Genomic DNA, 24985 nt, shown 5'->3' on the forward strand with positions numbered 1-24985 from the left:
CAAAAGAAAGCTAACTTGGACTTTCTAAACATGCTGTAAAATAGAGCAAAAGAAAGCTAACTTGGACTTTCTAAACATGCTATAAAATAGAGCAAAAGAAAGCTAACTTGGACTTACTAAACATGCTATAAAATAGAGCAAAAGAAAGCTAACTTGGACTTACTAAACATGCTGTAAAATAGAGCAAAAGAGAGCTAATTTGGACTTTCTAAACATACTATAAAAGAAAGCAAAAGAAAGCTAATTTGAAATTTCTAAACATGCTGTGATAAGAGCAAAAGAAAGCTAATCTAATCTTACTAATCATGCTACAATGTAGAGCAAAGGAAGACTAATTTGATCTTACTAATCATGCTACCAAATAGAGCAAAAGAACACTAATTGAATCAACCTCGATCCTGTACAACATGACCTGGAAGAAAGGAAGGAAACTTTAATAAAATGCAGAACTTAGATTGTCTACTAATGCTTGCAAGAACTAATCTAGGAACTAGCATATATGGTAGAAAACTAGAATAAAACCCAATGAAAAATCCATTGTTTTTCATCTGCTACGAATCTGTCCAGGAAATCACCTGCATTACAAAACCAAAACCAAATATATTCTAAAGACCTTGGTCTTACTTTAAAAGAAGAACTTCACCTCATTGTGAGGATTTCTAAATCTCCAAAACCAAATCAAACACACCCAAACCGAACTGCACAGCACATTCCTCGTGCACAACCCGAACTGCACAGCAACTCTAGTTTATCAACTCGGCACAGCCAATTTTAACAGAATTGAGCATATGTTTCTGTACAATAGCAAAATTCAAGAATGGCATCTCAACAAGCAAGGAGGAAACCGAACAAGCAACACATGGTAGCACCCTAATTCCACAACCTTCACAGAAAAATTCGGAACTAAAAAGAACAGGAAATTCCGAAACAATCCCACCGCAGGTGAGTAGTACTTACAGCCGGTTCTTGGACTTACAACCGAAGGGTGGAAGAGATTCTAGGGTTTCAAAGCTTGAAGACTTGCGGCTTCTTCTTGTGCCCGCGCTGACCTTGCCGAGAGAAGTTCGGCTTGGTGAAGGATCCGTGGAGGAGAGAGCTCGCCGGCCGCCGGAGAAAGCAAACCTAGTGCCGTCGCCTCGGTGTGTTTTCCGCCCGCACAGCTGTTGCACGTGAAGGAGAGGGGAAGAAAGGGTTCGGCCGTAGAGGAGGAAAACCTAGGTTTTCTTTTAAAACCCCGGCTTTATTATTAACTACTCCTTAAATATGTTTCTCTTCCCCTTAGGTTAACAAAACGAGCGTAGCTCGGCTGGTCGGATGCGTCCAGTTAGGTCGGGTTCGACCGGAGGTATTGGGTTCGAGTCTCACCTTCAACGATTTTTTGTCAAAACTTCTTTCTTTTTGTAAACATACTAAACGACCTCCTAAAATTGCGTAAAAATACTCTAAAAATTTCTAAAAATATCTAGAATATTTTAAAAGCATTTCCAAATATTTTTATGGACATTTGGAACTCAAAATAGGGAAAATCGGGTCGTTACAACAAGTCATTGATATGAGATATCAGGTTGAGACATGAGTATATATTATAGCATATTTACTGAATGACCCACCATAAGAATGTTTCATGGATCGTTATATGAGTGTCATAAATATTCTCATGTGACTATTGGTATGAATAGTCCTTAGACCTAAAGTCACTATGGTTTCTTACATAAGGAGTTGTGTACTTTGGTATCAGCAAAGTCACCTGTAAGAAGGTGGACTATAAAGTCCATCACTGAGTATGCAATAAGTTATTCTGAAGGATGTGAGTAATGTAGATGAGATCTATCTCTTCCATATAACAGAAGTGATATCTGTGGGCCCCTTGATTAGCAGGACACAAGAAAGCATGACCATGCTCAAATGAGTCAATATGAGATATTAAGCTTATTTGATTGAGTGTGTCTACTTAGAGATCAAGAAACATGAAGATTGATAAGAGGATGATATGTTCTATGCCTCATTGATCAATCTAGATATCAAGGATAGAAGGATTGAGTCATACAAGATAATAAACACAGAAAGGTTAGGTCGGATCTCGACATTTTCGTCACTTGGGTAGCAATGATGCATTGCTAGATGCTACTCATTGCTGATGTATCTAAAATATTTTTAGATATATTACCAACGTTACGAGAGTCTATTGGATCCCACACAAAGAACATGCTGATTTGGAGAGGGATTATGGGGTTAAGTTTAATCCGAATGCTACACATTGAGTTAGGCTCGAATGAATTCGGATTAGACTTATTGAGTAATGGATTAAACTCATTGGCTTATTGAGTTAATGGCTTATTGGATTAATGGTTAATCCAATATTCTAAATCCAACTCATTAAGATTAATGAATATTAATAGAGATTAATATATCATTAATCAAAAGCAAGATCAAGAGATAAAAATATTTTTGTATTCATTGGATGAATACAAAAGTCATTTGTAAAAGTAACTTTTAAGTGAATTACCTTTTTGGTAAAGTAACCTTTTGGTGAAGTAACCTATTTGGTAAAGTAAACCTTTTGTGAAGTCACCTTATATAGATGAAATGACCTTTTGGGTGGTGTGTTCTTCTTGGTTTTTTTGTCTTCTTCCTTCTTCCACTTTTGGTCGAAACTTCCACAAGAGATTGCTAGCACAACCTTTGGTTGTTTATTTTTCTATTTTGTGAGTTCATGAGACAGACGGAGAATGTGTTTGTGTGGATACCATAGAAGCACAGAAGTGTTGATCACGTTGAGATCTACATCCAAAAGAAACACTGCTATTGGGATTGCAAAGGGCACACAGCAAAGGTATATATCTTTTAACAAAACTTAAAACTTAGTATATGATCTTTTGGATAGGAACTTATTTTTCCGCAATACTTTTTGGCATGTTTAGCATTATAGTGTCTTACAGAAAACACTTCACTGCTCTCTGTTTTAGGATCAAGAGTAAAATTGATTAGGCTAGCAATTCGCATATCACATTTAATTTTTTTTTTAATTTTCAAGCTTATCCTTCTCATGCCAGTAGGTAAGATCAGTAACCTTGCGAGCACTAAGGGCCTAGATTTTTGTTGGTGAGTTCACAATGAAAAAGATTATATCGGCCTCACGTACATGCTTCTTCACATCTGAGTTGAAGAAAAGGTTAAAAATCTTCTCGATAGCGTCAGCCGTCTTGACAGGGATAGTGAATTTTTCAACCATAATCTTGTCTGATTTGGAGACATCGGCTATCATGCGAGCAGCACTATCCCAGCGGCCACACTAGCCAACTCTGGACTCAAGCACTGATGTATAGTGATCACCAGTTCTCATGCGCATTTCACAAACACCTATAGAGCATGATGATAGAGATGATAACCACAAAAGAGGTAGCATCTCTCAAAGGCATTTGGTTGAATAGGTGAAGGACGGTGGAAAAATAGTCGTATACATCAAACATTTGCAGGAAGTGATTGGCGAGGAGCAAACTAGCGGGGTGGCGGATAACTGGGGCGCTAGTGGTTGTGAGCTTGAAGAAATTGCGAGACTTGTACCGATTGAGGTGGCGCTCCTTCTCAAGGAGGATTCTCTAACTCTTCTCGTCGTCAAGAAGAGTAACACCCCAGATGTAGACCTCCGGAGCTGGCCGGAGCGACTAGAGTGGTGGATGCTAAAGCAGGACGAGGGGATGGTGGAGGAGTGGTGCTGTGAGATCGGCGTCGACAAGGTCATCTTCTTGGTCTGTATGCATAACAACAAGCACACCTTCCTCTACCTCGCTCGACGTGGGAGGAACATCGGCACTGTCGGCAATGGCCAAACAGAAAGGAACAACCCTAGCAGTAATGGCGATGACGGCCACCACAGCTACAGGCAGGGCGGAGCCCAGTGGGCTCTGTTCCAGTCCCATCCATTTTTAAAAAATTATAATTAAATTTTATTTCAGTTTTATCGTCATTTTATTTTATCCCTTATCGTTTATAGTAATTTTATTTTAGTCCTTATTTCTTCCTATTGAATGGTCAAAAATTTTAATTAAGCATACATTTCTCCTTATTTGTTGCTTCACCTCTCTACGCATACTACTCTATCTCCTGCACAAGCAACTAATGCCACCGCCTTCATTGTCCCTTCTCATAGGCGTCTAGCCACAACTTGACTAGCACAACTTCAGCAAACCTTCTCCCTATTAGCTCACTATATCTGTGGGGCATTGCCATAGCCGTGACCCCTAGCCTTATCACAGCTACCTTCCTCCCCGACCACCATGGCATCACATTCATTGCTATTCCTATTGATAATATTATCATTGTTGCTTTCCTTGCCACAAGCAACATCGACTCTGCCCCATTGTCACGACTCAGCTGCAACCATTGTCACCAGAACACCAACGTCTATGATCAGTCCTAAGTAATTGTAAATCTTGGCTATGACCCTGGCTACAAGGATGATGCTAATGGCAAGGGTGGCTTAGACGAGTAGCTTGAGGTGCCTCTTTCTCTGGATCGATCGCTTTAGAGATGACGTTGATCTCAGTAGAGGCTTCCCTGCCTAGGGCTTCATCTCATTATCCTTAGATACGATCTCTTTTCCATGTCTTTCTTGATGAACAGATTTTTTTCCTTCGTCAACATATTTTTGCCATTTTGATTAGCTGGGAAGATTTTCTACCTAGGTTAGCCTTGTATCCTTGTTCACCACAATGATAACACATGACAGGATCATTAGGATCAACATGTGAAGGTTGTTGCGGTATAGAATGTGAGCCTTGAAGGTGAACTGTGTTAGATTTTGAGGAATGTCGTAAGACAATCGCCTTATGATTTTATTATTTATTTGATAAATATATATTTACTATTTGAGTGTATATTATATGTTTGAATAGTCTTAAACTCATTTACTGAATGTCTACAATACAATTCATAGCATGAGAGAATTTGTGATTGGATCACAACTTGTGATTATCTCTACATGTGCAATTATGAATATATTGAAATTTCCTCAGTCATCAAATTGGTGCATTTGGAAATTATCAATTCTGTAAGACTAGCATGGGTTACACTCCTTGGTTCAGCTAAGCAGTTGTTTCTCACTAGTTGGAGACATTGGGATGTCGAAAGTTAAACGTGGATGTTAGTTATGGTAACTAGTTCATTAAAGTGACTTGCTATAAGACTTCATATGATTCTCTACATATATGGATATGTTTGTGAAGTTCTTACTGCAACTCGAGTGCAAGTTTCCTCTGACCTAAGATATATAAATCATCTTGGTCATGGAGACTTATACTTTGACATCTTAAGCAAACATCTCTTAGAGGTGTGGACCTGAAATAATTGGGTATATCTCAAAGTGCTCGAAGATGTTTGAATAGCCCACAAAGGATTCACTGCTCCTTACAAAAAGACGTATACCCTATGATAACTCGTTAGGATTATTACTCAAAATCTTTGACCAAAGCATCACATGTAAGAGTATGAGACTTTTGTACACATGTATGAGTAATTTGAATTTACAGAATGAGGAAGTATTACTTGGGCTAGGTGTGATGAAGTTAGCCTAGTGGGGGCAGATACATAAACTATGTCTTGAACCAAGTGAGTATAAGATGAGTGAAAGGAACGAGACACGACTCGCTGTAGTTACTGAAGGGTTCAGAATTAGTTGTGAGATCAACTGTGATTCTTCGATTAATTGGGGATTATTGTATACTAGTAGGTGTCACTCATAATCATTACATAATTAAATAGTTAATTATGAATGACTAAGATAAACCTAGAACCTATTGGGTCACACTACGAGTCTCTAAAAGATGTAAAATAAGTTAAAGAATAGGATTCTCAAATCAAAAGATAAATATTTGGTCAGACCATACATAAGATACATATAGAAATATTTGTAGGAACGAAAGTACTGTTGGACCACATCTCTTATGAAAGAGTTAGATCCTATTTGGTTAGCCATGAACCAATTTGATTTAGTTATAAACCAAACTAAGGGGTTAATGGGCTAATTTTTAGTTAAGGTATAATGTGTTGGGTTTTGATTTTGTAATCCAACTCATTAAAGAGGATTATATATTGATATGGTTAAGAGAGAATAAATTGACAATTCATTATTGGCTTGATTAGGTTTTAGAAATCTAAACCCAATACCTCTCTCTCCCTCTCCCTCTCTCTTGCTGCCCACCATACAAGAGGGTCTTCTTTTGTTGCCGTGAGCCACCCAAAGGAAGAAGATCTTCCTTTTGTTTCTTCTCCCTTTTCTTGATCCTTCTCCTTCGCTCATGGCTAGTACCTTCCGAAGGTGAACCTTGTTCTCTTAGAGTTGTTTTGAAGAGCCCGGTGTGGATACGAATAGAGGCGAGGTTCGATAACTCGCAAAAGGTTAATGTCTTCATTACAAGTCATCTGTAAGGTATACCTAGAATAATTATTATTCAATTTTATTTTATTTTGTGATCTTGTCTGCGTGATTGTATCTTGCATGCGCGTGGTGTGTGTGTGATGCAATAAATTAGTTTATTTATTATTAAGTCTTCCGCTATGCATGTTTACAAAATATGTTTTTAACGCACACCACATCGGGCATATCCCTAAGTGGTATCAGAGCCGATCGTGCTTTGACATGATCGTAAAATTATTTTACGGTTCATAATTAGTGTTGTAATTAATTTTAAGATTTTTTAGAATTATTAAGAATTTTCTAATTTTGAAAGTTTTTTAAATTATTAGGAAATTTTACTTTTTGAAAAGTTTTTAAAATAATTTTAAAAAATTAAATTTAGAAATTATTATTTCTGGAATTTTCTAGAATTTTAAAAAATATTTCATTTTTAGAGAATTTTCTAATTTGTTTGGTAATATCAAATTTGGAAAGATTATGAAATTCTTTAAAAATCTAGATTTGAGATATTCTGAATTAAATTATAGAAATTATTTTTCTAAAATTTTTAGATTTATTAAAATATTCTATTTTTAAAAAGTTTCCTAAATTATTAGGAAATACCAAATTTGGAATGATTTAAAAAATCACAAAAAATTCATATTTGAATTATTTTGTAATAAATTAAGTAATATTAATAATTTATTTCCTAAATTGTTAGGAAATGAATTTAAAATTTTATTTCTAAAATAATTAAAGATTCTTTATTGATAGAAAAATTTAGATAAGATATGCTAATTAAATTTAGAAATTAATTTTCTAATTTAATTAGATAAATCTTGATTTATTAAAATCAAATTTATAATATATTTTTATTTCTAAAATAGAATTATAATATATTAAAATTTATATCATGTTCATACCATATTATATGCCATATAGATTTATTAATTATGACATGATTAGATTTTACCATGTGTGCGATTTGATTAGATCTTGACGTATGTATGATGTGTCATGCTATGTCATGCGTGAGATGTGTCATGTGATCATCTATGCCATGCATGTGGTGTGTCATGTCATTATTTATGTTATGCGTATAATATCATGTAGATAGAATATTTACATGATGTAAATGAGACCAAATCCCTTAGACAATATCAAAACCTACACCTTCCATTAATATGGTAAGAACTAGAGTTTAAGTTCTTGTTTGAGTTGTTGGCTAAAGTCAAGCTCAACTTGAAATTAAATATGTTGAAACTATAGAGATGCAATCTCATGATTAATAAGTTGGGTTTAAACTTGAAACATTAATTTGTTGTGTCAGAGCCATGACCAATGTGGATAGAGATGAAGTTGGGCGATATGCATTTGATGTATACTTGTTAATGTGTTAATAACCCGATATTTATGCAAAAATCAATTAGTTGCTAGCATAATGTGATAGTTGCATATAAGTGATATACAATTGGTAAACTTGTTACCTACCGCTATAGCTAAGAATGACTTGTTGGCCAAAGTCAATGTTGTTCTTATCTATAGTGGATATCAACCCTGTAACGACCCGCCTTCTACTACTAGGCTGTAAGGCCGATCGCTACAGTTATGCTGTGCTAAATGACTAATGCGGAAAAACTGGATTGATGAAAATCTTACTAAACTGATTTCTATAAAATCTAAACTTAACATTCTAGGTGTACCTAAGGGTTGTACACCTATTAGGGAAGACAAACTATGCCTCTCAGATGACTTGCTAGCTGTAATCAGGCATTTCAATCGATCCCTAGATCGATTGGGATGTCGGATCGATCCCGTGATCGACCCAGCTGATACTGGCACGGAAGAAAACTCTCTGGATCGGTCGGCTGACCGATCCATAGGCTGTCGCTTCTGTACATGGCTAGATCGGTCTACCGACCGATCCAGAAGTGCACTGATCGGTCGGCTGACCGATCCAGTGGCTCACTGATCGGTCGGCAGACCGATCAGCAAGCTTTGGAAACCTCTGTTCGCGAAGGCCAACTTTCTGATCGCGACCGTGGCAGATACCAACCTTCTGTTTGCATCTGGATAGGTCGGCTGGCCGATCCAGTGGCACAGCACAGACTCTGATCGGTCTGAAGACCGATCAGAGTTCTGATTTCGCTCCTGGAACTCTGATTTCAGCACTTGTTCATGCTAAAACATCACACAACAGTTATAGAATGCATGTAAAGCGTTCTAATATCTATTAACTAGCATTCTAACATGATCTAGTGCAAAGCTTATTAATTCATAGCATTTAAAACCACTATAACTGCATAAAAGTATCTTAAAACAAAAACTAAGTTCTTAATCTGCTAACTCCCTAAGGATCTTTTATTCCAGTTCCTGCCACACACACCATCCTTTGCATTGTCCTCCAGCTCCCTCTGCTAGTCTATCTTTCCTTTACCTTTATCTGCAGTATAAGGAAAAATAGTATCTGTAAGCTTAAAGCTTAGTAAGAAACCATCTACCTCACAAATACATGCAACGATGCAAATATGATTTTAAATCATGTTGTTTAAAACATATGCTGGATATACTGAATAAACTAGCATGACATGGCATATAAGCATACAATCATGGCCTACCTAAACCTGAACATAAAAGCATGTATAACAACTGCACATAAAGTTATCATGCATATTCACAGGGAAAAACTAAACTGGAGCATGATACTGAACTAAAACTGAACTGCGCTAAAACTGATCTTAAACTATAATCACTGGATTAGATTAAGAGTTTGAAAGCTAATATCATAATAAGTGAAAATAGTAATCATGCTGTTTGGGCCGCTATGCGCGCATCCCTAACTAGACCCGGGTTTGCAAGTCCCGAATTTAGTAGGGTTAACTAGGTTATCTAAACCTATGGACGACTGTGGGAGTCCAACCCAATGGATATCTGATCCAGTACAGTGCCACTGAAAATAAAATACTGAATATAGCTAACTGTTTTAACTTGTTGTTTCTAGGTTATCTGAACCTAGAGCTAGGTTATCTGAACCTAGAGGCGACTGTGGGAGCCCACCCATTGGACCGTAGTCCCATAAACTAAACTAAACTAATGCGCTGTTTTAAATGCTCCTAATGCATTTAACTGAGCTATTAAACATAATTGAGGTGGTATTTAGCTATACTAACATTTTACCGAACACTTGGTGTGCTCCAACTCTCTCCTCTAATAGGGAGATCACCTCTAGGCACCCGACAACGTCTAGAATTTCCAACTAAAGGAGACCAACGTGTCCGGCCCATCTAGAGGTGCTCAACTAGATCCCTAATTCCTCGAGGAGGGTTTAAACACACCCTATGTGCCGAAAAACCTGCCTATAGCTAAAACTAATGCGTAGAAAACCAAACGGAGCTATTATACTGCAGGTGAGGGGTTTCTTACCTCCTATTCGTAATTTCTTACGATTCTATTCGCTAGAATTTCGGTGGAGATGAACTTCTCGACGATCCGATCACGTCTTCGCGTTTCTCTCGCGGAGAAGAACCTCTTTCGTGTTGGAGTCGTCGCCGGAAGATGAACCTATTGACCTTGGGCTAGGGCGCCGAGAGAAGGAGAGGGAGAGGTGCGGGCGGCGGTGAGGTTTTGGAGATAAGAAAAGTGGCGTGAGGTGAGGAGGTGCCGAACCAAACTTCTAAAATAAACCAAACCCTCTTTAAGTTTTTAATTTATATTAAGTAGTTTAATGAACCCAACTCTAATATAAATATATTTGGTTCTCCTTTCTTTCAGCACGGCCTTGCTGGGTTCAACCGGTTACTAACATTATCCCTAAACCATAGATCTCGGGTTCGATTCCCGCCTAAGCTATTTTGCGGTTCTATTTATTTTTGCTGCTTCCGCTACTCGAAAAATTCCGGAAAAATATCTAAAAATTCCAGAAAAAACGTAGAATATTTATAATGCAGTTTCGAGAATTTTTGGGCGTTACAATCCCCCATACCTTATAAAAAGTTCATCCTCGAACTTAGAATAATTCTGGGTACTTCTGTCTCATGCTGGCTTCTGTCTCCCAAGTTGCCTCTTCTGCTGTGTGACTGTGCCAAATGACTTTGACTAATGGTACTTCCTTGTTCCGCAATTTCTTAACTGCTCGGTCTATTATCTGAATAGCCCGACTATCGTAGCTGAGGTCTTCGCGGATCTGTACCAACTGGGGCTCAATCACCTGGGTGGCACCTGGGGTATGCTTCTTCAGCATAGAGACATGAAATACATTGTGGACAGCTGACATTTCCTGGGGTAGCTCTAGCTCATATGCTACCTTGCCCACTCTTCTGCTGATAAGGTATGGTCCCACATATCGGGGACTTAGCTTGCCCTTCTTCCCAAAACGCATTACTCCCTTCATGGGTGCTACTCTGAGGAACACTGAATCCCCAACTGAAAACTCTAAGGGTCTGCGCCGTGTATCAGCATAGCTTTTCTGGCGACTCTGAGCTGTCTCTATCCTCTGGCGGATCTGCTGTATAGCTGCTGTGGTATCTGCTACTAGATCTGTCTGAAGCTCTAGTTCCTTCTGTTCACCACTCTCATACCAGCAGATTGGAGATCTACACCTCCGCCCATAGAGAGCCTCGTAAGGTGCCATGCCGATAGTGGCCTGATAGCTGTTGTTGTATGCAAATTCTGCTAGACTCAGATATTTGCACCAACTTCCTTTGAAATCTAGGGCACATGCTCGGAGCATATCTTCGAGTACCTGATTTACTCGCTCTGTCTGACCATCTGTCTGAGGATGGAATGCTGTGCTGAACTTTAACTTCGTGCCCAATGCTGACTGTACACACTCCCAGAAGTGTGATGTAAATCTGCTGTCTCTGTCTGAAATGATGGTTCGTGGGACTCCATGTAGTCTGACGATCTCCTGGAGATACAACTGAGCTAGCTTCTCCATGGAGTAGGATATCTTGATAGCTAAAAAGTGGGTTGATTTAGTCAACCTGTCGACTATTACCCAGATGGCATCAAAACCATTCGTGGTTCTGGGTAGTCCCACTATGAAATCCATGGAGATATCCTCCCACTTCCATTCTGGAATCTGTATAGGCTGCAGAACTCCTCCTGGTCGCTGATGTTCTGCCTTGACCCTCTGACAGGTGAGGCAGATGCTAACATATCTGGCGATGTCTCGCTTCATCCCGGACCACCAAAAACGGTTCTTCAGGTCTTGATACATTTTGGTGGAACCTGGATGCATCGCATAGGGAGTCCTGTGAGCCTCATCTAAAATCTGTCTCCGTAGCTCCTTCTGATCTGGAACACAGAGTCTGTCACCAAAATACAACACCCCGCTATCGGATACTCTGAATTCTCTACTCTCTGTTTCTGCTAGCCCTTGCTTGATTTTCTGAATTTCAGGGTCCTGTTCCTGAGCTGACTGAATATCACCAAGCAAGATAGACTCTAAGGTCATAGTAGAGAGCTGTCCCACGATGAACTCGAGATCGAAATCTACGATCTCCTTCTGTAGGGGCGGTGACATGGCTGTAAGAGATAATAAGGTAGCACTGGATTTTTTGCTAAGTGCATCTGTTACCTTATTTGCTTTCCCTGGATGGTAGAGGATGTCCACATCATAGTCCTTGACCAGCTCAAGCCACCTGCGCTGTCGCATGTTCAGATCCTTCTGAGTGAAGAAATACTTCAGACTCTGATGATCTGTATACACTCTGCACTGAGCTCCATATAGGTAATGTCTCCAAATTTTGAGAGCGAACACTACTGCTGCCAGCTCAAGGTCATGAGTAGGGTAATTCTTCTCATAATCCTTGAGTTGTCTGGAGGCATAGGCGATCACCTTGCCATTTTGCATCAGTACTGCTCCTAGTCCCAACTTAGAGGCATCACTATAGATGTCAAAGCTGCTGGTGTTGTCTGGTAGAGCCAAAATGGGAGCACCGGTCAATCTCCTTTTAGCTCATTGTTCTCACAGATCCTCATCCCGAAATTTCTGTTCTTCCGGTAAGAGTCATGGGGAGGCTATCTGGAGAAGTCCTCTACAAACTTCCCGTAATATCCTGCTAATCCCAGATGATCTCGCGGGCGTTCTTAGGTCTCTTCCATTTACTTACTTCTATCTTATCGGGATCTACCATAATACCATCCTTTGAGATGATGTGACCCGGGAAGGACACTGGTCTAGCCAAAATTCACATTTCGTGAACTTGGCGTATAGTTGGTTCTGCTGAAGGGTCTCCTAGTTTCAGGTGCTCTGAGTGTTCTTCCTGAGTTCCTGAGTAGATAAGAATGTCATCGATAAATACAATAACAAAATTATCTAAATACTCCCTGAATACTCTGTTCATGAGATCCATGAATGTAGCTGGAGCATTTGTCACGCCAAAAGGCATGACTACAAACTCGTAATGTCCGTATCTGGTCCTGAATGCTGTCTTCGGTATATCACCCTCCTTGACCCTGACTTGGTGATATCCTGATCTGAGGTCAATCTTAGAGAACACTGCTGCTCCCTTTAACTGGTCGAACATGTCATCTATTCTGGGAAGAGGATACCTGTTCTTGATCGTGACCTGATTCAGTGCTCTGTAGTCTATGCATAGCCGCATGCTTCCATCCTTCTTCTTCACGAACAGTACGGGCGCTCCCCATGGTGAGTGACTAGGGCGTATGAAACCCTTGTCAAGCAGCTCCTGTAGTTGCTCACGAAGTTGCTGGAGCCATGCGGTAGGGCGCCTTGGAAATAGGATTGGTGCCGGGGAAAAGCTCTATCTCAAATTCAATCTCCCTGACTGGTGCTAGGCCTGGTAACTCTTCAGGGAAGACTGCTGGATAGTCACATACAACTCAGACCTCTGCTAGCTGTTGGTCCTTGTCCTGGCTGGTATTGACTACATGTGTTAGGTACCCCGTAGATCCCGAATCCATCAACTTCCGTGCCTTCATTGCTGAGAGAAATTTTCTGGTTTTTCTCTTTGGTTCTCCGAGGTATTCAAACTGTATTTCTGCTTCGGGTTGGAATACGACTTTCTGTTTACGGCACTCTATGGAAGCACCGTATCTGATCAGAAAGTCCATTCCAAGGATGACGTCATAGTCAGTCATTTCTAGCACTATCAGATCACAAAAGAGCTCTCTGTCTGCTATAATGACGGGCACTGCTCTGAGCCAGTGCGTGGATGCCATGATCTCTCCTGAAGGTAGTGCCGTCAGAAACTGACCACTGAGTACCTCTGGGGGTATTTCTAATTTTTCGGAGAACATCCTGGCTATATATGAATGGGTTGCCCCAGTATCAAATAGAACAGTAGCACTATACTGAAAAATGCTAATCTGACCTGTGACAACTGTCGAGGCATTGGCTACGTCCTCTCTGGTGAGTGAGTAGATCCTCGCATTCGCCATAGCTGGAGGGGCTTCTAATCTGCCCTGGCTGATATGTGGACCCTCTAGAGCGGCCTGCATCTGATATAACTGAGCTGGCTGGCCTGCGTACTGAATCTGCTGTGGCTGAGGAAGACCGGTCTTGTTCGGGCACTGCTTGGCCATGTGCCCTTCTTGTCCACATTCAAAGCATCCTCGTGTGCCCTTGCGACAAACCCCTGGGTGGAATTTCCCACAAGTGGCACACTTTGGATAACTGGGTCGCTTGCTAGGTGGTCCTCCTTTTGAGTCACTCCCTGATTTGCGCTTGTTGTTGGAGTTCCCTTTCCAGTTGGAGCTGTGGCCTTGCTGTTTTTGAGTGTGAGAGTTTCCTTGGCCTTTGGACTCTGAGGAGACTTGCTTCTGCTGCTTTATGCTGTTCTGGTAATGCTCTGTGGTCAAGGCACTGCTCACTAACTCCTCTGTGGTTTGTGGCCTATGTATGCCACCAACCACGTTCACTGCTATCCCTGGCCTCAGCATCTTGAGCATCAACCAGATTCGTTCCTTCTCTGTGCTGACTAGCTCTGGGCATAGACGAGCCAACCTGTTGAATTTCTTCACGGCTTCCTCAACTGATAGGCTGCCTTGACGAAACTCAGTGAACTCGTCGTAGTGGCGGTTTGTAACTCGCATATGAAAGAATTCCTCGAAGAATTCCTTCTCGAAGTCAGCCCATGTCATATGGTTCACTGGGCGCTACGTTCTGATTCTTTCCCACCACATGCGTGCGTCTCCTGTCAGGTAGAAAGAGGCACACTTCACCTTCTCGTGTTCTGGCCAGTCTAGAAGCTCCATCGTGCTCTCCAGTGTTTTGAACCAGGCTTGTGCATCCCATGGTTCACTAGTGCCTGAGAAGCTCTCTGGCTTGACCCGCAGCCACTGGATCAGATAGGCTTCCTTTCTTGGCTCAGCTGCTGGGGCTGCTGGTGCTGGTGCTGTAGGCTGAGCTGGTGGGACCTCTAAGACTACTGGAGTCGTCAGATTTGGTTCCGGGGTAACTATGGGGGTATTCTGCTGGTTAGCCTTTAAGGTGGCTATTTTCTGTTGTTGTTCAGCTAGCTGCTGCTGTAACTGAGCCACTAATGCTTTAAGGTCAGGAGGAGGCACTGAACTGCCTGCCTCTTGCTGGGGCTCAGTAGCTAGTGCCCTTCTATCTGGGCGTCCTTGTGCCATTTCTAACAACATAGAGAACATAACATAACTAAGGTAATTGCAGTTATATAACTACTGATATCATGTTAAAAGACTAGCACAGACTAACAGGCAATAGACATATAAACATGAACTGTAACTAGAAAGCAAGAAACAATAAAGAGAGTAGAGGTATCCTTACTTGGAAGCTGCAAGTACAATGCTGATGTGTGTGTAGGAAGTATGGAAAACTGCTCTGATACCACTCTGTAACGACCCGCCTTCTACTACTAGGCTGTAAGGCCGATCGCTACAATTATGCTGTGCTAAATGACTAATGCGGAAAAACTGGATTGATGAAAATCTTACTAAACTTATTTCTATAAAATCTAAACTTAACATTCTAGGTGTACCTAAGGGTTGTACACCTGTTAGGGAAGACAAACTATGCCTCTCAGATGACCTGCTAGCTGTAATCAGGCATTTCAATCGATCCCTAGATCAATTGGGCTGTCGGATCGATCCCGTGATCGACCCAACTGATACTGGCACGGAAGAAAACTCTCTGGATCGGTCGGCTGACCGATCCATAGGCTGTCGCTTCTGTACATGGCTGGATCGGTCTACCGACCGATCCGATCAGCAAGCTTTGGTAACCTCTGTTCGCGAAGGCCAACTTTCTGTTCATGACTGGATCGGTCGGCTGACCGATCCAGTGGCAGATACCAACCTTCTGTTTGCATCTGGATAGGTCGGCTGGCCGATCCAGTGGCACAGCACAGACTCTGATCGGTCTGTAGACCGATCAGAGTTCTGATTTCACTCCTGGAACTCTGATTTTAGCACTTGTTCGTGCTAAAACATCACACAACAGTTATAGAATGCATGTAAAGCGTTCTAATATCTATTAACTAGCATTCTAACATGATCTAGTGCAAAGCTTATTAATTCATAGCATTTAAAACCACTAGAACTGCATAAAAGTATCTTAAAACAAAAACTAAGTTCTTAATCTGCTAACTCCCTAAGGATCTTTTATTCCAGTTCCTACCACACACACCATCCTTTGCATTGTCCTCCAGCTCCCTCTGCTAGTCCATCTTTCCTTTACCTTTATCTGCAGTATAAGGAAAAATAGTATCTGTAAGCTTAAAGCTTAGTAAGAAACCATCTACCTCACAAAAACATGCAACGATGCAAATATGATTTTAAATCATGCTGTTTAAAACATATGCTGGATATACTGAATAAACTAGCATGGCATGGCATATAAGCATACAATCATGGCCTACCTAAACCTGAACATAAAAGCATGTATAACAACTGCACATAAAGTTATCATGTATATTCACAGGGAAAAACTAAACTGGAGCATGTTACTGAAATGAAACTGAACTGCGCTAAAACTGATCTTAAACTATAATCACTGGATTAGATTAAGAGTTTGAAAGCTAATATCATAATAAGTGAAAATAGTAATCATGCTGTTGTTTGCTGTGCGCGCATCCCTAACTAGACCCGGGTTTGCAAGTCCCGAATTTAGTAGGGTTAACTAGGTTATCTAAACCTAGGGATGACTGTGGGAGTCCAACCCAATGGATATCTGATCCAGTACAGTGCCACTGAAAATAAAATACTGAATATAGCTAACTGTTTTAACTTGATGTTTCTAGGTTATCTGAACCTAGAGCTAGGTTATCTGAACCTAGAGGCGACTGTGGGAGCCCACCCATTGGACCGTAGTCCCATAAATTGAACTAAACTAATGCGCTGTTTTAAATGCTCCTAATGCATTTAACTGAGCTATTAAACATAACTGAGGTGGTATTTAGCTATACTAACATTTTACCGAACACTTGGTGTGCTCCAACTCTCTCCTCTAATAGGGAGATCACCTCTAGGCACCCGACAACGTCTAGAATCTCCAACTAAAGGAGACCAACGTGTCCGGCCCGTCTAGAGGTGCTCAACTAGATCCCTAATTCCTCGAGGAGGGTTTAAACACACCCTATGTGCCGAAAAACCTGCCTCGTCCCTCGGACGCACCGCATGTCGTCCTTCTCGCTAGCTACATCTTCCGCTAGACTACCTGTGCTCCTAATCTCCTGCACACTTAGACACAAGGTTAAAAATACACGGGACCTAACTTAACTTGTTGATCACACCAAAACAACCTTAGGGTTCCAACAATCTCCCCCTTTTTGATGTGAGCAACCCAAGTTAAGCTAGGGAAAATAGACATAAAAAACTAACTAATTTTGCAATAAAGTGCAAAAAGATAGAAAAATTAGCTACCTCCCCCTAGACTTATACTTTTCCTTCTCCCCCTTTGATCATATAAAAAAATGGGGTTCCAAAAAAATCTAAGGGTTAAAAAATATTTCTAACTTTCTTAACAAAAATCTAAGTTGAATAAATTCTAAGTTAGAGAATTTGCAATAATTTTCAGCAAAAAATATTCTAAGTTAAACAATTTCTAAGTACAAATTTTAGGTAAGAAAATTTTCTAAGGAAAAACTCTAAGTATAAAAACTTCTAAGTAAAGCTTTAAGTAAGAGAATTTTAAAAAAACTTTTAACTTTTATGTAAAAGTTTTACGCAAGAAAATTCTAAGTACAAAAAATTTAAAAAATGTTTAAAAAAACTTTTTAAAGTATTATTAAATTTTAATCTTAATGCTTTATCAGAAAGTTAATTAAACATTTTATTTCAATATTTTGGCTTCCAGGTCGTAGCGAGGCACTAGGCCTTCTTGGTTATTGGAGCAACAACTACTTCCTTAGACAAAGCCTCATAGAGAAATTTTAATGTCTAATTTTCTCACTGAAAGCTCTAAATCCGATTAAAAATTCAAGTTAAACAAGACTTAAAAACCCAATATAGGTTCTGGCCTACTGGATTAACTAGGAATTTTTTAGGGATATTTTTCTTTGAAATATTTTTAATCTATCCCGTATGATATCGAAAATACCAATTTAAATTGTTGTATTTTCTAAAATATGTTTTATTTGAACATGCATGATTTTTTAGATTCTCTATTTGCATTTTCAAATTATTATTTTCTGATTTTAATTTGTCATTTTCTAATTTTGATTTGTCTAAATCTTCTAGACGGCAAGATTTAGCTAGTATTACTTTAAAATTTTTATTTTCTTTTTCTAATTTGTAGCAATCTTTTGTTAATAATTTAACGAATTTAAAGAGTTTATCGGGAAGATGAGATTGTACCTGACTTACCTTGTCGATCTCGTTGTCCATTTCTCCCCCTGAACTGCTGCTTTCTTCTGACGTAGCTTCCCCTTCATCGATGCTCTCGATGCTCATTTCGGAAGAGCATGAATCGCAGTCATCGTCTTGATGACTCGCCATTAATGCGAGACCGGAGAACGCCTCGACTTCTGATTCGGATGACGTATCATCCCACGTCGCCTTTAATGCTTTGCATTTTTGAACAGGTTTCTTACCTTTATCTCTGTCCTTGTTCTTTAGCGTGGGACAATTGTCCTTGACGTGCCATTCTTCGTCGCAGTGGTAGTAGTGGATCATCCTTTTCTTTTTACCCTGCGGATGGTTAGAGGTTTTAGATTTACAAAGTTTTTAAAACTTTCTTACCATCATTACCATTTCCTCGTCGTTGAGAGAAGACTCCGACTCAGGTTCGTCTCTCGATGCTTTGAGGGCGACGTTGTGTTTAGGCTCCTTCAAACCTGCACATTTTGATTCGTGCACTTCAAATGTAGAAAAGAATTCTTCTAATAAAATTTTTTCTAAGTCTTTTGAAATATAAAAGGCATCTACTAGTGACGCACATTTTCAATTTCTCAGAAAAGAATTTAACGTGTACCTTAGCGAATCTCGGTTAATTACCTTTTCTCCGAGATTCGATAGTCCGGTGATGATTTCTTTAATTCTTGAGTACAGATGCGCAACTGTCTCGTCTTCCCCAAGTTGCAGGTTGGTGAGCTGGTTTCGGAGTAAATCTCATTTTGCGAGCTTTGCTTCGGATGTTCCTTCATGCAGTTCAAGGAACTTCACCCAAAGTTCCTTCGCGGAGTCGTAGTTGCCGATCCGGTTGACTTCTTGTGGCGGAAGAACGATTAGTAGATGGTATTCAGCTTTGTCATTTGCCATGTAGTCGGCCTGCTCCTTCTTTGTCCAATGGTATTTCTCCTTACCTTCTGGTGTTGTAAAACTGAACTTCATAATTAACATTAAATCAAAATCGATTTTAAAGAATACTAGCATTTTTCCAGCTAGCGAATTCCCCTTCAAACTTCGGTGGGTAGATGTTTTGTCCGACCATTATCTCGTTGTTTCGTTCGGCGGTTAGTCCTCCTGAAGCGCCTTGGCTCTGATACCACTTGTTGGACCGCGATGGACGGCTAGAAGGGGGGTTGAATAGCTTGTAAAAAAATAAAAGCACAACCCTTCTCGACTTCTTAAACTAACACTTGCATATAAAGAGTAAATAAATAAAACAAAAAGGACGAGGCTGACAATTTACTTGGTTACAACTGGGGAGGTTGTTAATCCAAGGCAGATGAAAAGCGTACTAACAAATCTCCTCTAGGCGGAGAAGCCTCTTACAGCGTTGACGTATAAAAAACAGAAGCTTAATTCTAAAAAGAAGCGCACAAGTGTTGGAAATGAATTGCTTGGAGTTGTTTTAAAGCTTCTGGACCAAGGCTGTATTTATAGCCTTGGTCGAGGTGCCCCAAAGGGGTTCCAGGCACCCTGGGAGGATAAAACTTCATCCCCCAACGTTCAGATCGCGATTGACGCGATCTGGTCAAAAAGTCAACTCCGGGAGGCCGGAAGGGTTCCGGGCACCCCGGACAGTTTCGGGCGCCCCAGCTGGGAAAGTCAACCCTGTTTACTTTTTTCAGCCCGGGTCTTCTGCTCCGGCTCTGTTCGCCTCAGACTGAGTCTTCCGCTCGCTTGGGTGATCTCTGCCATCTGGAATAGGGCTCACCCAAACCCAACTTCCGATCTTTTCGAGCAGGCTTCCGCTCCGGCTTCTCGTCCCTCAGAATCGTTGCGTGCTTCCTTCTCGTCCGCCAGCATACTCATCCGTAGTCTTCGTCCCTCGGTCACACCCCGTGTTGACCTTCTTGCTAGCTGCGTCTCTTGCTCCTCAAGCAGTCTTCTGCTCCGGCTTCTCGTCCCTCAGAACCACCGCACGCTTCCTTCTTGTCCGTCGGTGTACTCTTCCGCAGCGCCTCGTCCCTCCGATGCACCGCGTGTCGTCCTTCTAACTAGCTGCGTCTTTCGCTCGATTACCTGTGCTCTTAAGTTCCTGCACACTTAGACACAAGGTTAAAAATACACAGGACCTAACTTAACTTGTTGATCACACCAAAACAACCTTGGGGTTCCAACACTTTATGGCACTGGAATTTTGTACAATGTCATCTACGTATTAGATATATCTAGTGATGTATTCAATATTGAAATAAGCAATAAATGCGCTCGAATAGATAATCAATTAAGCTCTTGCTCATGGCATTGTCGCCTTGGCTATATAAGTAAGAAATGTATGTCCGAATTACAAAAGATTACAATTCTTGAATTATTTGAATTAGATACATTTGGTACATGCAATTCATATTTAAAAGATAAAATGACAAAGTTATCTTTTTCTAGAAATGGTGAACTAGTTGAGGAGTTACTTGTGCTCATACATACCGATATAAGTGGACTAATGCCATCTCACGCACTAGGATGTTATAGCTACTTTATTATTTTCATTGATGATCACTCTCGTTATGAGTATGTGTATCTAATAAAATATAAGTCTGAAGACTTTGGAAAGTTTAGAGAATTCAAAAATGAAGTAGAGAAATTGTTAGTGTAGGGAGCACCAAACAATTGAACCTGAATTTTGATAATGACAAAGGGTTCTAAGTTAAGTATTATTATTGTTCTAATAAGTTGAACTGAGTGTGCAAGAAAGTCCTAAATGATCTTAGGTAAAGGGAAAGTCTTAGCTGTGATTAGACAATGAAGTCTTGATCTGGGGGATTGGGTAAAGTCTTGGAGGGTCGAGGACGTTGGGCGAAATCTGAGTCAAGGACACTATGTAAAAATCCTAGGGGTTGTAGACACCAGGTGAAAGACTTGACGGGTTGGGGATTGAATGTCCAGCATGAAGTCCTGATGTCTCAAAAGCAGAGCAAAAGTCTAGGCAGTCTGGAGGACCGATCCGACAAAAGGTAATCTCTCCTGAGAGAAATAGTAAGGACATGTTTCCTGAAGAGGGAACTGTAGGCATCGGTCCGACCTAGAGTTTCAGCAAAACTCAAAGTTAGAACTGGATAGTCCAAAAATTGACAAAACTTATTATGATTCATATATTATTGCCTTAACTAACTTTATTTTGTAGGGAAAAGAAGTTGCATAAAGGTGGTTCGGGCACCCGGAGTTGCTCTGGGTGCCTGGACAAGCCTCAATGAAGAGATGCCTCCCAACGAGTGTCTGACCAGGTACCCGGGTGGTCCAGGCGCTTGGACGACCAAAATTTCATCAACACGCTGAGCTGGAGTGCGACGACTGGGCGACCCATGTCAACGGTCCAAGAGCCCGGATGTGGATAAACTTCAAGGATGAAATTTCGATGATAGCTCACCATGTCAGCACAATCCAGGTACCTAGAAGGGGATCCAGGTGCCCAAACTGGGGTATAATAGGAGGCTTCAAAAAGTACTTCAATACATCATTCTAAACATCTTCTACTTCCGTGCATTGCTCTGATAAAGTCTCTACAATGCCCGAAAGCTACTCTGACGATGACTACACTAAAGTTCTAACTCTCCAAGTCGTTGTTATTGATTTTATTCAAGTTACTTGTATTCAATTATATTCACTCTTGTAACTTTCTGATTGTTTAGTATTTTTCCAATGAAATCACTTTCACGTGTGGGCCTTGGAGTAGGAGTCGCCACAGGCTCCGAACCAAGTAAATCTTGTTCGTGTTAACATTGTCTTTTTCATCTCTTTCTTTATTCCACTACACTTACTTTTTACGCGAACATTTTCTTAAAAATATGAAAATCATAAGTGCCATTCACCTCCCTCCAACACTTTCAATCCAATAATTGGTATCAGAGTGGGACCGCTTTGAATCGGTGAAACCATCGTTCAAGCAATTTTTCGTGGTAGTATTTTTAATTTTTTAGAGTCAATCGAATCGGTACAATCACCCCTTTTGATCATTTTTTTTTGCAATCAAATTTTTTAAATTTTTTTTGAAGTTGGTACAACACCACTCGAGTTCTTTTAGTTTTTCATAAGTTCTTCATACCGTACTGCTAATCCAAGACCAAGTCTTGGGACAAGTCTCGTTTTATTGTGTGCAAGATTTTTTTTTTTTTAAATGGCATACCAATAAGGCTACAACACCGCACGTGCACCATTATTCTCTAGTGAAGATTTCGTCGACTGGAAGAGCCGAATGGAGTATCACCTCAAAATGCAAGTTGAAATGTGGTTCATCATCCAAATCGGCTTCTCACTTCTACTCGATGACACTGGAAAACAGTATCATGAGAAAACTGAGACCAACGCCTGATAAAGAAGATCAAGGCCGATACAAAAGCAACCCAGATCCTCCAATGTGGCTTAATCAAATAAGAGTTAAACCAGGTCGGTCCCTTCAACAACACCAAGGAGTTATGGGAAAAGCTAATCAAGCTGCACGAGGGCACTTCTGATACAAAGGTAAGTAAAAGAGACCTAATTTTAAACAAATTATATAATATAAAAATGTAGGAGGGTGAGATGGCAAGCCAACTACAGGCATGCATCCAAAACCTTCTCAACGGTCTCCACGCAATTAGTCAGAAGGTGGAAAATAACGACCTTATAAGGTATGCCCTTAACGCTTTTCCAAGGAACACTTTGTGGGCATTCATGATGGATGATTACAAAGTTTCTAAGGATCTCTCTTTAATTAGGATAGATGAATTATTTTTTGAATTTAAACTTCATGAACAAACTAATGCACTTCCGGTCGAGAAAGATATTGCATTGGTTGCAGGTACAAGCAAAATGAAAGAACCAAAAATCAAGCACCGGACTGAACCCGAGTCTGAAGACAAATTAGACTTAAAAGATGATGACGAAATCACCGCCGAGCTCGTTAACCTAGTATGGAAATTGTACAAGAAAAAGAAGGACTTCACAAAGCGGGAGATCAAGAAAGTGATCTAGTCAAAGATGAAATAATCAAGCCCAAACTCAAACTCGAAAGCTATGTTAGAAGTCACCTGCTTTGGGTGCAACAAAAAGGGATACATTAAGGCGAATTCTCTAAACCTAAAGGAAGCAAAGAAGCAACGGAGAAAGAAGGTGCTACAAGCAACATGGGATGAATCTTCATCAGAAGATTCCGGCGAAGATCTCGACCAGATAAGCTTCCTCACACTTTCGGCCCAATAACAAGTCGTCGAGTCTGAAATAGAAAGCAAATCGAAAGCCAAGTCCAAGCAAAGCCACGGATCTGTATTCGATTTAAAAGGTTCCCAATCCACTATAAGTATTTCCTTAAATAGATCACATAATTTAATTTCCTACTTATCTAGAAAGTTGGCTAAATCCAACCTCTGAGACAAGTCACTTCAAGAGGAGATCAAAGCCCTCAAGGAAAAGACTAACCCAATTTTATTGACTGAGAAGACAAAAATTGGAACTCCAACTCAAGTCCAACTTGAGGAAGAAAATTCCAATATGAGAACTCAAGTTAAAGAACTTAAGGAAATGTTGGATCGGTTCACTTTAGGTTCCAGGATTCTTGACCTAATTCTTGGGAAACAAAGGATCGTATACAACCAATCTGGACTCATATATAAGGCTAAACATCAATTCAAATCATATTTATCCTTAGTAAATCGACCAAATAGAAAACTAGTCCAAGCATGGGTCCCTAAGTCTAACTTAATTAATCAAGTTGGACTTAATCAATATTAGATCCCCAAGAATCAATATTGGATCTACAAGGATCAAATTCACTACCTTGATAAACTTTATTGAGGCTATGATCTAGGGGAGCCAATAGAAAGATTATTTTTATTAGATAAAAATATGTGATGCTTGATTTACTGCTTTCCTTATACATGCTTAGATTATAATAGATAAGGGCGTAAGCTTGATCGACACTTGTTTACTTAGACCAAGGATTCTCAGAAATAAAATTAAATATTTATTTTTTTAAAAGGCTTTGTCTAGAAGTGATTATTGCTCTAATATTCAAGAAGGCTTAGTGCCTCACCATAGCTTGGAAACTAATTATTGAATTGAATTTTTAATTGACTAACTGTTAAACCTTAGTCTAACTCAAATATAAATCAATCCTTAGATTTTAATCTAAATTGAAGATAAAATTAACCATCTCACAAAACTTAAAAGGTTTCATAATTGATAATCTAGAAAAGGGGTGAGATAGATTTAGGTTTAAAATAAAAATTAATTAACTAAACCAAATTCAATTAAATCTAATCAAAATTCACTTAATCTAACTAAACCAAATTCAATTAAATCTAATTAAACCTAACTAACTTAGTCTAACTAAACCAAATTCAATTAAACCTAATCAAAATTGACTTAATCTAATTAAACCAAATTCAATTAAATCTAATCAAAGTTCACTTAATCTAATTAAACTTAAACCTAATTCACTTAATATAACTAAATCAAATTCAATTAAACCTATTCAAATTTAACTAAAATTAAAACTTAACTAAAACCTAACCTAAGTTAAACCAACTCATAATAACCCATAAGCATAACATGATTGACAACCTAGATTGGATGAGATAGAAAATAAGGGGTTGAATTCAATCAATCTATCTTATAATCCATTTAAATTGGATCCAAATCAAATACTTTATGTGTAGAAACATAATGATTTGGATCAATGGATGTTGGATAGTGGATGCTCTAGACATATGACTGGAGATAGATTAAAGTTCACCAACTTAAAACTCAAGAACCTAGGGTTGATTGTGTTTGGTAATGACAAAAAACTTAAGGTAATCGAAA

Source organism: Zingiber officinale, chromosome 11A (assembly GCF_018446385.1).
Source record: "Zingiber officinale cultivar Zhangliang chromosome 11A, Zo_v1.1, whole genome shotgun sequence".
Taxonomy (NCBI): Eukaryota; Viridiplantae; Streptophyta; class Magnoliopsida; order Zingiberales; family Zingiberaceae; genus Zingiber; species Zingiber officinale.